This window comes from Triturus cristatus, chromosome 8 (assembly GCF_964204655.1).
Source record: "Triturus cristatus chromosome 8, aTriCri1.1, whole genome shotgun sequence".
In the NCBI taxonomy this organism is placed as follows: Eukaryota; Metazoa; Chordata; class Amphibia; order Caudata; family Salamandridae; genus Triturus; species Triturus cristatus.
This window is the reverse complement of record NC_140591.1, coordinates 1314623055-1314636635: the sequence shown is the minus strand read 5'-3', so window position 1 is coordinate 1314636635 and position 13581 is coordinate 1314623055.

Genomic DNA, 13581 nt, shown 5'->3' with positions numbered 1-13581 from the left:
GGACCTGCACCCACTCCTGGACCAGCCAACAAGAAGGGCGCATGCCATACCACCACATGTGCAGGTGCTCTGCAGCCTACATCTACTCGCATCTGGCAGTTACCAGGGGGTGATAGCTGCGGTGGGCGGTGTATCCCAGAGTTGCCTGTCCCGTTTCTTCAGGAAGTTCCTGGATGCCATGATGCAGAGAATGCACCACTACATCAGCTTCCCAAACACACAGGCTGAACTGCAGAAAACTAAAACTGACTTTTATCACATGGCACAGTTCCCCCATGTCATTGGCTGTATTGATGGCACACACATCCCTATCTGCTCACCAGCTGCCACTGAGCACATCTACAGGAACAGAAAGTCCACCCACTCCATCAATGTGCAGGTAATCTGCGATGCAGGGAACATCATCACTGATATTGTTGTGAAATTTCCTGGGAGCACCCACGACTCCTACATCTTCCAGAACAGTGGGATCTACACACGACTGCTTGCCGGAGAATTTGGAGAAGGATACCTGCTAGGTAAGTAACAGTGATGCCCCATGATACTTGCAAATCATAGTGTATTGAGGCATGTGACTGATGGTTCCCTTTTACTCACCTAGGCGACAGTGCATATGCCGTGCGGTCATTCATCCTCACTCCCTACCTACACCCATCAACCCAGAGTGAGAGACGATATAACGTGGCACACAAATCTACACGCAACGTGGTGGAGCGCACGTTTGGACTATTGAAAAGCAGGTTCCGCTGCCTCCACAAGAGCGGAGGCGCACGCCAGTACACACCCATCATCTGTTGCAAGATCATTGCCACTTGTGCAATGCTGCACAACCTTGCCACGAAGAGAGGTACAGAGGTGGAACTAACAGATTTTGAGGACAATGAGGATGAGTCAGGTCAGCCAGAGGCCAACGCAGCTGGAGTGCCAACAGCAACAGATGGGAGAGAGAGACGGGCAGAGATCACATGCAACTATTTCTGAGTAAGTAAGGGGACACAGCCAGTTGTTGGATGTCATGACGTAGTTTAATAATGCGGCACTACGCCACAACACCAAGAAAATGCAATTCTGGCAACATTGCGTAATGACTGCTAGCACGTCCAGGGTTACGTCACCCAATTGTCTTAGGCTATGCCGTGCAGCATTACTGTTTGCGGCCACGCGCTACAGTGTGGGATGCCACTGATTGTGCCTCCTCACTAGTGGCAGCCCCATGCCGCCTGCTGCTCCTGCGTGTATCTGGGACCGGGGGGGTTATGCTGCTCCTGCTGCTGGTTTCGATGCTTTCCGCAGCATCCCCAGCACCAGTTGTGGCCGCCTGGCTTGTCAATAGCACTTCCAGTGCACTGGTGACCTGCACCATCCCCCTAGAAACGTCGCTGCTGCAGTGTGTCAGGCCCTCCTGCATAGCCACTGAGCGCCTGCAGAGTAGTGACGTGGCAGTTGCCAGCCGGTTGAGTGCCCTGGTGTGACTGTCTCTCCTCTGCCGTTCCCGGTGCCGTGCAGCTCTGTCTGCATCATATTTGCTGCACAACAGCTTGATGGACTGGGACATGTCCCGCATGCCCGCTGCCATGTCACTCATCCCCACCGCCATAGCGCTGATGCCCCTGTCCATGTTGTCAAAAGTGGACTTCAGTCCCCGCATTTGCCGCTGAACTGACATCACTGCCTTTGTTTGTAGGCGCTGGATTTTCAGCATGTTGCCCTCGAGCCCCGAGATCACCCCATGGCTGTCAACGTGTGCTGGTGGACTCTACACCCGCGACCTGCGGCGCCGTCTGGCACCCGTGTGTGCTCCCTCTGAGGTGGAGGGCACAGTGGCATGGCTCCCATCCTGGGGCATGGTGTTTGGATCCGGGCCCCTGCTGTCGTCAGATGAGGTCTCCAACACTCGCAACCTGGCAGCTGCATGCCTCCTCGACCTCACAAATGCAGGCGGTGATGTGGCCGGTGACTCAAGCATGAGTGGTGATGCTGGCTGTGGTAGTGGTGATGCTGGCTGTGGTAGTGGTGATGCTGGCTGTGGCAATGATATCTGGGCAGAACTTGTGCTGGCCAGCCCTGTACTGTCTTGCCGGTGTGCCCTCTCTCCTGTTGCAGTCCTGCGCGATGTTACATCTGTGGACAGAAATGCAACATCAGCTCAGTGTACCTGAAGGCCTGCATTGCAAGCATCACAATAAATTTCTGTAACACTCTCACATTGTCCTCTGCCTGCTTTTGGCTAATGTGTGTACCATGCCTTGTTGTTCTGTGCTATTCAGTTCATGGTTGGGGATTCCCTGACTACATCTCCCATAATGCATTGCCAGTCTGCACTAACACATGGACTGGAGTGGGATACTCATTTCACAATGGGGGATGTGGGATAGGGGTAGGGGGGGCTACATTGCTGTGCATTTATCTTACCTTGTTGGGTGGCGGCTCTGGCAGAGCTGTCGGCATCCCCAAGCCCCACGACACTCTCGTGCTCTATTGTGGACTGCACCAGCTCCTCCAGTTCGGTAAGGGCAGGTGCCCTGTTACTCCCACCTCCTGTCCGGCTGGCCTCCTTCTGCAGTTCCCCCATCTTCCTCTTTGTGACGATCCTCAGGTCGTACCAGCGCTTTTTAAGTACCTCAATGTCCCTGGGGGTCACTCCAACAGCATTGACCTGCGCCTGGATTCCAAGCCATATAGTCCGCTTCTCCGACTCTGGCACTTGCAGGGACTGCCTCCCAAACAGCTTCTGGTGCTGCTTCACCACCTCCTCCACTAGCACCTGGAGTTCCTTGGGGCTAAATTTTTGCTTTCTCCTCCTTTCCCCTCCATCTCTCTGTCTCTCCTGGCTGGACATAGTGATTTTGAGCTGCACAATCAGGCACTGGCTCCCTGCCTCTCCTCTGCACTCCCAGCCTCTCCAGAGTCTGTTGATTGTTTGCACCTGCCTGGGTGTGGCCACTTCCTGGTTGGGTGGAGTTTGGTTGCACTGGATTGGCTGTTTCATCCAGTCATGTGATTTCGTTTTTCCGATTCGGTAAATACCGATTCGGTATTTACCGATTCGGTAAATACCACCTCGGAATTTACCGATTCGGTAAATACCAACTCGGATTTTACCGATTCGGTAAATACCACCGCGGTATTTACCGATTCGGTAAATTCCGATTCTTGTATACCGAATGTTACCGAATCGGTAATTATTACCGAATGATTACCTACATATAACTTTCTGATTCATAAATACCGATTCGGTAAAGTTCGGTATTTAGGAATCGGTAAATTATATTTACCTACATATGGCCCTGAGTCTGGAAAACAGCCTGAGACCGACACATGAATGGGAAACAAACCTATGTGGGTTCTGCAAAGTCAGACCGAGAATCCATAACCCCTGCTAGCTAACTGTACCAAATGGACTGCTATGCAACCTGTTCTGGTAAGGAGCTTGGTGCAGGGTTCTGTCCAGCACAGACTCACAGACTGTGTGACTGGCATGATAAGGCTCACAAATCTATCTTCAAACTGTCTGAGGATCCACTGGATTTCTGAAGTGTGCAGAGCAAACTGTCTCATATTATTCCCATTATGGCCACCAAGGCGCTTGTGTCTAGTGTGCCCAATTAGCCACCCTGACTGAAGTTGGGATAGATACTTGTTTTGTGGCACCCACTGTGTGCCAGTGATCACAGACTGCATGACCACAGCATCACTGACCCAGTACCATACACTCCAGTGTACCGAGAACTAAAGAATACAATTCTGTGTTACCTGCCAAGGTACCCTCTGTGAGTAGCATACACTGCACTGTCACCAAGAGTGTCCAGAGTTGGGAGAAGCACTACCCCAAAAAGTAAGACTGTTGCCTCAAGGTAATCCATGCCGGAGTTAGCACCTGGCAACTGTGGTGCTGAAGAACTCAACACCTTAGAAGAGACGTTCAGGCGGCTCTGCATCTAAATCTAGAGACTATACCCCAATAAAAAAACCTTACAAACCCAAGGACAGGGGAGGCAGGGAGCTAGAGTGCGTATATTGTGATCCAATAATGAATGGCATGATATTTGTTATTCACACCACAAACCAGGTAGATAATGTAATGTGACTATTGTTTGTAGTATTCTGCTTTTTGGGATTATACAGTTCTAGTATTTTTCTAAAGAGAATCACTGGGCAGTACAATCATCCTATGGGGTTGCTAGGTGTAATGTTGAGTGCTAAGCTGAAGTACCCTCAAACTAACCTCCCTGAGAAACCTGTGACTGCTTGTCATCGCTACCGCTGAGAGTCAAGCTCTGAAAGGGAAGTGCTTGGCCCAGTTTGCAAGCAATAATAGGACAGGCTCCAGAACAGTAGTTGTAAATTACCTCAGCCGACACGGTTGTGGCCCGTTAGTCCCTCACAAGCCCTATGGAAGTTTGAATGGGGTCTGACAAGTACGATGTGAGATCACACTTCCCACAGAGCTCTGTGTACACAATGACCCTTTTGGTGAAGTTGCTCCTTCCTAAATTTTGGCACCAACTCTTTCATCGCTGCTCCGCCACCTCAGGCTGGGTGTCTTTGATGACCCTGAAACTTTCCCAAAGTTTCCAACCACTTCTCTCTGTGTATCTGCAGAGGTTTTCAAAGATGTGGAGGCTGAGTGTTCTGGGCAAAAAGCTTTTGTATCTGAGCTTGCAGAATCCCACAAACATCTTGTTAGAAATGGGATTTTTGGTAGGCTAGGGCATGTGCCAAAGCCAGGCAGAAACCACCACTCTAGTCAAGATAAGGGAGTTACACTCCTAAAATAACCCCTGCACGAGCAGTCAGGCTTATCTTAGCGGCAGTGTGTAAAGCATTTGCACATAACCAACAGTAATACAGTGTAAGCACTACAAAAGAAGACCACACCAGTTTAGAAAAATATCCAATATTTTGATGTACTTAAGACAAGACCAACAATGATAAAAATCCAAAATACAGTACTTAAAAGTCTTCAGTTATCAAAATATGCTTGAAAACATTTCATTGATGTCGATAGCTCCATCCAGGGCTATCAAGGCGTCGTGAGCAAACAAATCCAAACAGTTCTGGCTGACCGCGGCGTCGCGGGCCAGCTACGATGTAGGGAATATCCGCAAACAGTACCTTTTAGAAATGCAGGCCGTCGGCGACCTCTTGTTGACCTTCTGAAAGCACGGCATCTGCAGGCACCGGAACCAGAGGTCGGGACAGGAGTCGTCGGGGCCCTCGAAGTCACACGTGTTACATATCGAACTCCTCTCGGTTGAAGCCAGGGGTGCTGACGTCGACAGGCGTTGGGTGCTGCTGTGCGAAGTGCAGCGGTGCCCTCAGATTGCGGTGCGAGCTGTGGCTCGGTGGCGGCTTCAGATGGCGTCGTCGGTAAGACCAGGGTCGCGGTGCGTTGTGAGTGCGGTGCTCATCGCGGTACTGGCAGGTTGCGGTGCAATCAGCGTCGTTGTCGTTGCTGAAGCGCTGTTGTCTGGAGTCGATGGCACCGGCAGGCCAAGGCTGCGGTGCGGGATGAGGGCGGTGCATCATGTAACTTTACTAGCGGTGCCCTCGTACCACGGTGCAGATTTAGGCGTGGAGCGTCATTGTCGGGGATACCAATGAGTCGCCGTGATGTAAGGCGTTGCGGAGGGCAGTGCCCACAGGTTGCAGTGCGAGCAGGGACTCCATGGCGGTGTCAGCAGGTGTCGTTGGTGAGACCATGGTCCCGGTGTGGTGTTGCGGCGGTGCCCTCTGCAGTGCCTTCAGGATACGAAGTCAGCAGCTGCGTCGTAGACGTCATCGAGTTGCTTTTTCTTCTGTTGCAGTACAAAACACACAGTCCCCAGTGCTGAGGGCAGAAGAGCTTGAAGTCTTTGCTGTTCCTGAGACTTCTTGAACAGCGGGCAAGCTCTACCGCAAGCCCTTGCAGAAACTCACAAAAGTAGATTGCAGAAAGTCCAGTCCAGTCCTTTCACTGCCCAAGACAGAAGCAGCCACTGCAGGTGCAGGCCAACACAGTAAACTTTTAATGTTTTTAAGATTTTCGATTTTTAATGTTTTTAGGCTTCCGATATGCTCAGATTGTAAACTATATTGGGAGGAAGATTACTATTGATTTATGATTAAATATCCTTTTTGGAATAAAATTGTTTCTTGCATATACTCATGATCTAATCGAATGAGTTTCTTTGTGCAAACGTATGCTGTACTGTGTTACTGTGATTTGCAGGTTTTTAATAAAGTTTTATAAAGTTTTTCTTTGATAGAGGCACACAGTGGTTGATGAACACCGTTAGATCTTTTAGCATCTAACTCTTTGGTTTAGATAGAGGTATATTCTCTTTTACTCATAACGACATAGGGAATTCCTGTTTTTTAACTCAACACAGCAAAGCACACAGCAAAGTGGTAGTTCCTCCTCACAGCTTCTCCAGCTCTTCTTCTTGGCAGTCTTCTTGGTCCAAAAGAGTTCTAAAGTTCAGGGGTCTGGGCCCCAATATTTATATCCCAAAATCCTTTGGTCTCTTAGGCAGAGAGTGTCTGTGCCCAGCCAGAAACAGTTCTGCCTTCTCTGGTGTGACTTCCTGGCAGGAGGCGGAGACAGCATGGTCAGAGGCAGACCAGGCCCTTTGAGGTGCCAGGAAATCTACTCCCCCTTCCCCAATTGAAGCCCCGGTCTATTCATCCTTTTCCTGACCCACGTAGACTATCTGGAGCCACTCCTGCTCCCCAGCCTTCTGTCATCCAAAACCCAGACAGGCAATCCACATTCCAGCAGAGGCACACGGGATGACTGAGCAAGAAAATACCTACTTTCTAAAATTGGTATTTTCAAACACAGAATGTAAAAATCACCTTCACTAAAAGATGCATCTTTAGATTCTGAGTTCACGCATACTAAACTTTATTTTCCTACCTAATTCCCTAGGCCAGTTATGTTCATAAGATGGTATAAACAAACTCCCCATTCTGTCCTATGGGGAACAGGTACCCTTGCAATAGCGAAAAACAAAATTGGCCTTAATTCGCTATCAGGACATGCCACACACACCAGGGCATGTCCTACCTTTCACATACACTGCATCCGGCCCACAGGGGTTCCTTGGGCCTACCTTAAGCTGACATGTAAGAAAAGGGAAGGTGAGGGACTGGCAAGTGTGTGCACTGGCCAAGTTGATATGGCAGATACAAACTGCGCACAGAGTCTGCAATGGCGGGTCTGAGTTACCTTTTCAGGGCTACTTACGTGGATGGCACAATCAGTGCTGCAGGCCCACTAGTAGCATTTGATTCACAGGCCCTGGCACACTCAGTGCACTTTACTAGGGACTAACAAGTACATCAAATATCAATCATGGAAACACCAATCCATAACACAATTTACCACAGGAGCCCTTGCACTTTACCATTGATCAGCAGTGAGAAAAGTGCGCAGAAACACTACAACAGTAAAAACAGAGTGAAAACGGGAGGTCAGAGAGCAAAAACTCAGGGGAAACACGCCAAAAGATGCCAAGTCTAACACATCTTCATAAGAAAAATACAATTCCTATCTATAGCACATCACACCCAATCCAAACATTCTCTCACATTCATTAAAATAATTACAGCTACCCTGAGAACATTCATAATTGCCAGCAAGTGTGGCAGATAAGTCATGGACATATTTTAAGTGAATGCGAGTTTTTTGTCACGGGACAGGATCTTGTATTTTCCATAATTCTTGTGCTTCCCCTACATTAGTTTTGTCAGTACCCTTACCCATGCCCCATACACCATTCTCCAGCATTTCTCCATCGTATTTCTGTTCTTTTTTTGCCACCCTTCCCATAAAACCTTGTCCTTTTGGGACTAAACCATATTCTCCCCTTCGTATTCTGTGCCCTTTAGTATATCATACCTATTTTGTGAGTGTATATCATAAGTGAATGGCAGCTATCTCTGTATCAACAGTGGTTTTAATACAGCAGTGATTAGCACGGACTATGATGAGTGATGCAAGTGATTGCCCCTGAGTAGTGTTAACTATCCTTTGAATAGGTGTACAATTTGGGTACATTGTGCACAAAGAAACAGGGAATTGATGCTGGGATCAGTGTGGCACAACACCTCATTCAATGCAGTGCCATGTGGCTCTGCTACATATGAAATGAATTTGGTGATGGGGAAACTTGAGTGTGTGCAAATGTTGAACTGCTTCACATTGTTTTAATGTCTATACAGCACATATTCTCATGATGTATCTCTGCCTAGAACTCCACCAATCCACTTCTCAGCTCTCTTGTGTGTCATGCCAACATATAGCTAAATTGTGACAGACACCATATGGTCTTGCTTTACACTGTCAAATAAAATAAATTCAGCACTCTCAAGATGAGGCACTCAGTAAAGCAGGAAGAAACAATTGGAAAGGAGACTCAGCACTCATAAAATTAGGCAAATCCAAAGGCAGTTTAAAAATAAAGTGTGGGGTTTTATTAATGCAACACTATCTAACAGAAAGACTTTCCCAGATGTCAAATGAAACAGGTAAAACAACATGCCAATGTATATATATTTATGTATGTGTAAAAGCAAGCAATAATAAAACACTCACAAGTAATCCAACTGTCCAATTCATGAGATAACACACACGCATATAATAGTAAAACACATGCAAATTATAATAATGGACATCCAATGCAAGAAATATGCGCTGTCAAATGCATGAATTAAATATAAAGAGAATGTATACACAACATGGAAACATCACAGAGCAATGAAACTTATAGCTTATACATCACTTATTGAGATAAACACTTCATTCTGGCCAGCTTGACTAGGAAGCCCTTTTCATTCATCCAGAAGTTTCAATGGGAGAGCAAGAGCATCCCTGTGACAGTGCACCCACTTCACAGGTGAGCTTCTGTCTGAGCGCCAAGATTTTCCATCTTTAATACCTTTTACTAACACGGAGATAGACTTCTAGAAATTCCCCCTCCCTTGATCTATTGCAAAACCAAGGCTGACCGTATTGGTCTGTGTCGAGGTCAAGACGGCAGGTGGCCAAGCCTCCATATTTTGACTCAGAGACAGAGAATGACATTCCTCTTTCACGCTTTCATATGCATATCCCACAGAGTTCTGTTCCAAGCAAGGTGGTTTTGCTCTGTGCTGTGAAAAGAGAAAATTTCCCTCTGAAGCTGCAGGAAGGCACAACATGAAATCATGCAAGAGCACAAAATGATATCCATTCAATTAAAACACATGGAGTCAATGGTCTCCACATTCTCAAAATATATATTTGCATGTATCAGTACACTCTACCCCTTGACCTTTGACTCTCATTACATGCATATCTAAAATCAACTTTTTGGGTGAAAGCATGAATATTAAATTGGGCACATATTAAAACAGTGACATAATAAAATAATAACACATATTGCTATAATCTTTCCACCTAAAATAACTCATGTATATCTAATAATAACTAACCTATAAGTGTCCTGGGTCCAGATGTCGACCATTCACTTTAGTCACTCACAAATTGCACCGAATTGCGACTTGCAATTTGAGACTCGCTAAAATGAATGTACAACAGTGCCTCAGAAAATGTTGGAGATTCCCAAAGGGGTCGCACATTACATGCCTCATCAATATTCATGAGGCAAGCGCAAATTGCGACTCCATTGGGAATGGCTAGCACTCCCAGTGATAGTGGTCTGCAGACCACCATGTCTGTGATTGCTTTTTAATTAAAACAGGGCTTTTGTTTTTAAATGCAGCCCATTTACCTTGACAAAAGAAAATGAAACTTTTCAGTTACATTTTTTAAGGGCAGGCAGTGGTCCCTGGGAAAAATATTTTCACACCGATTCACAAAGGGAAAAGGGTCCCCTGGGGAACCCCGTTTGTGAGTGGCTTACAACCAACTTGAAGTAGGTGGTAAACTGCTAGTGTTTTGCGATCGCAAATGTGGTCACAAACCAATCATACATTGGTGTGAGACTTGCTATTAGGAAGGCACGCCCTTGGCACGTCCCTTCCAGTTGCAAACCATATATTGCGAGTTGGTAAAAGGCTACCGACTTGCAAAATATGTTTTTTGTATGGGACAGACCAATTTTGCAGACGCAAACGGACCAAATTCCCATTTGAGACTGCAAAAAACTGTTGTACATCTGGCCCCTAATGTTATAAATAGCTAATCCTGGAACTTCTACTATAGAATGCCTAAGCTTATATATTCTGTTTTAGACAATAAACAAATCTCAGAATGATAAAACACCACCTACATCAAGCTGAACTGTTTCTCTTGTACTCTGGGTATGCAATACTGGATTTAATGGAAACATCATCAGTCCTAACCGCGTGAATGTACACGGTCCTCCTGTTGTATTTAAAACAATATCCTTTCACATTTGTCAATCAAAAGTACGAGGACAGTCTTATATATTCTGTCTTGGAATCACCATTTTTATCAAGCTGAACTCACATTTCATTTTTAGCAATAAGCTTGAGTCAGTCTCATTTTAGCACATTCAATATGACCTGTGCAAAGCAATATGTGCTAGAATATCATCTTGTTGGTTCAGCAAAAGGTGTTTGTCTGCGTTGTTAGGTGGTCACTTCAGGGTTGGGGGTTCCTGGTCACTCATGGCCCTTCTCAGACATAACCAAACACACTCAGGGCAGGACATTCAACATGCTGACACTCCGCAGTATGATCTAGGAAAGAAACAAGTATAACTATTCTTGCAAGTAAAATGTTTCAGATAGCGCATGTTCTCCTTTTCCTGGTCTGATGACAAAATATTGTCTTTTCCATCTGCAATGATCTCTGCTACTTCTGGGGGTTGATTTAATGATTCTACCCACACTTTGACCTCTAGGTTCCTGCTAGTGGAGCCAAATCCTCCTTCCTATCACAAAGTAAGAAGGGCTGGGGCAGCCTCCTCTCTGACTAACCCTCCATATCCTGCTGAATATGTACATATTTAACTAGTTGGCATAGGCCCAATGCAATCAATCTGCTATATATGTGCTGGTAATTATCCTCTCTGCAACTGGCCCCTCACCATCTGTGGGACTGGTCTGTGTTGTGCATGCTGACAAATAGGAATCACAGTTCTAATAAAATCTAGGAAAATATGCACCCCTTTATTCTCTGGCTCTACCTTCCTGTTAGTGGCTTTCTCTCCCAGGTGTCCACATTTTTGGTGTGCCTATTTAGCCATTCTCACCAAATCAGAAGCCTACATCACCACCCCTGCTTCCGAGATTTTGGCCTTTTTGTCTGCAAGGGAATTAAATCAGCATTTTAGTGAAGTAGTGGGACAGCAGGCAACTACATGATACATAGTGACTGTGCTTTGTGCTAACATTTTCCCCATATCTTGCCACAACTCCTTACCTCACTTCACAGTAACACACCCGCAATTGTTTTTCAAAGACAGTATACCACTCTCTAGCATCTGGCAATGTTTTAGTCCAATAGTCCAGGAGCACCTTCTTCTTGCCTTGTTTTTGCCACATACTCAAACTGCCATACTTTCCCTCGGCTGTCACATGTAACTTAATGTCTCATTCCTGTATTGACCACGCATCTAAAGCATATTGTATAGCCTCTTCTGCCTACTCATAAGCACACTGCTGCTACTCTCCCCACTCAGAATCGTGTTTAAAAATACAATTTTTCATCATTTCTTCCTTAAGTCTCTGCATACCATCTCTCAATGTAAACCAAGGTTTATCATTCACTGCCCAGTCTGACTCTGTAGGATACTTGTAAATGCATTCACGAACCACTAATTATTACAGGCTTATTTAATTATCTTCTCTATAATTCCTAAAATATTCCTGTACAGTGAGGTCAGTGCTGAGCGTACAAAACTTTGCAACATTTATTTCTAGGTTTAAAATCACTTCTGCAGAGAATTCATTAAAACCTCCTGTGGGTATTCTGAATTAACCTATAGCTTTTGTTGGAGCACTGGCTATGCGTGGACAACATTCCTTTCTTCCGACTCACTCAGGCTATCTGAAAAGTCTGGTATTCATACTGTCACACAAGGTATCTCGCTTTTGCGCTGTCTGGTATATCTCCTGTTTATCTTGTAACAATTGTTTTTCACACATTAACATATTAGAATTGTTTTTAGCTTCAATCAACTACTGTTGTATTTGGTCACATTCTTTTTCTAACATTTTTCATACATTCTATGAAAAGCACTCAAAATAATCCAACTTTTCTCCATGAAATGTTAAACTTTTTTTCCACTTCAAAGGAAATGATCCGCAAACATTTAAATGCCTGTGCTTGCCCTTCATCTGCTCTACATGCATAAGAGGTGTCTTCCAACCCCAATATCATATTTGACAACTGGAAATCTGCATTAGTCTATTTAGAAAACATTTACCCCTTTCCCTTTTAAAATCATACTGTGCCCCACTCCTGTTACCAAAATGTCTTGCTTTGCACTCCCAAATAAAGGAAATTCAACACTCCCAAGATGAGAAACTCGGTAAAGCAGGAAGAAACACTTGGAAAGGAGACTCAGCACTCACAAAATGAGGCAAATCCAAAGGCAGTTTGAAAATAAAGCCAGGGGTTTTATTAATGCAACACTCTCTAACAGAAAGACTTTCCCAGATGTCAAATGAAACAGGTAAAGCAACATGCAAATGTATATATATTTATATATGTGGCAAGCAAGTAATAATAAAACACTTGCAAGTAATCCAACAGTCAAATGCATGAGATAAAAGACAAGCAGGTATTATTAGTAAAACACATGCACATATTAGTAATAAGTGTCCAATGCAAGAAATAAGCACAGTCAAAAGTAAGAATCAGATATAAAGAGCATGTACACACAACATGGAAACATCACAGAGATTGAACGCTTGGAAAAGGATGATGGCGGATTGAAGCCGCGCGCGTGAGGATGCTTTCTGTGCCTCCTCCGTCAATGCTCCTGTGATCTGCTATTGACGACTCGACTGACTCACGCTAGCCTCCCGCTCGTTTGGGGAAAGAATGTTTTGTGTCTGAGGCTCTGTTTTGCTTGAATGAGCATTTCCCGCATGTTAACTTAACTAATGTGCCTCATTTCAACAGCGAGGAGAAGGGTCTACGAAAGCCGCGCTGTGCGGTGGATTTTCCGTTCGGCTCCGCTACAGGTTTTTCAGACATTGCAATTGCCTCAATTTCCGCGGGCAATCTTCGAGAGCTGTGGTTAAAGATAAGGACAAGGCTTTCGGGAATAATGATGAGAGCAGCATTGCCGTTTTGCCATCAGGTGAGACAAATCTAGCTGTACATACTGCAATGACTGTTGATGATAATTTTAGCGGGCACAGAACAGAGGATGGGTCTGGGTCCGGGTCACAACTCTGGAAACCCATCTTGAAGCTGCTGCAATCTGGGGGGGCGACTGAAATACTTTGTACATGCGGATCCGAGAATTCCATTCCGGGCTTTGCAATGGCTGTGGTGCTAAACGCTGCAGTGCAGGGGCGTAGGAGCGGTGCAGCTGGCTCGCTTATTTTGGATAACACTAGCCACGCATCTGTTACAAATGTTTCGACTCCTGCTGCAACTGATGCCTCCAACTACCC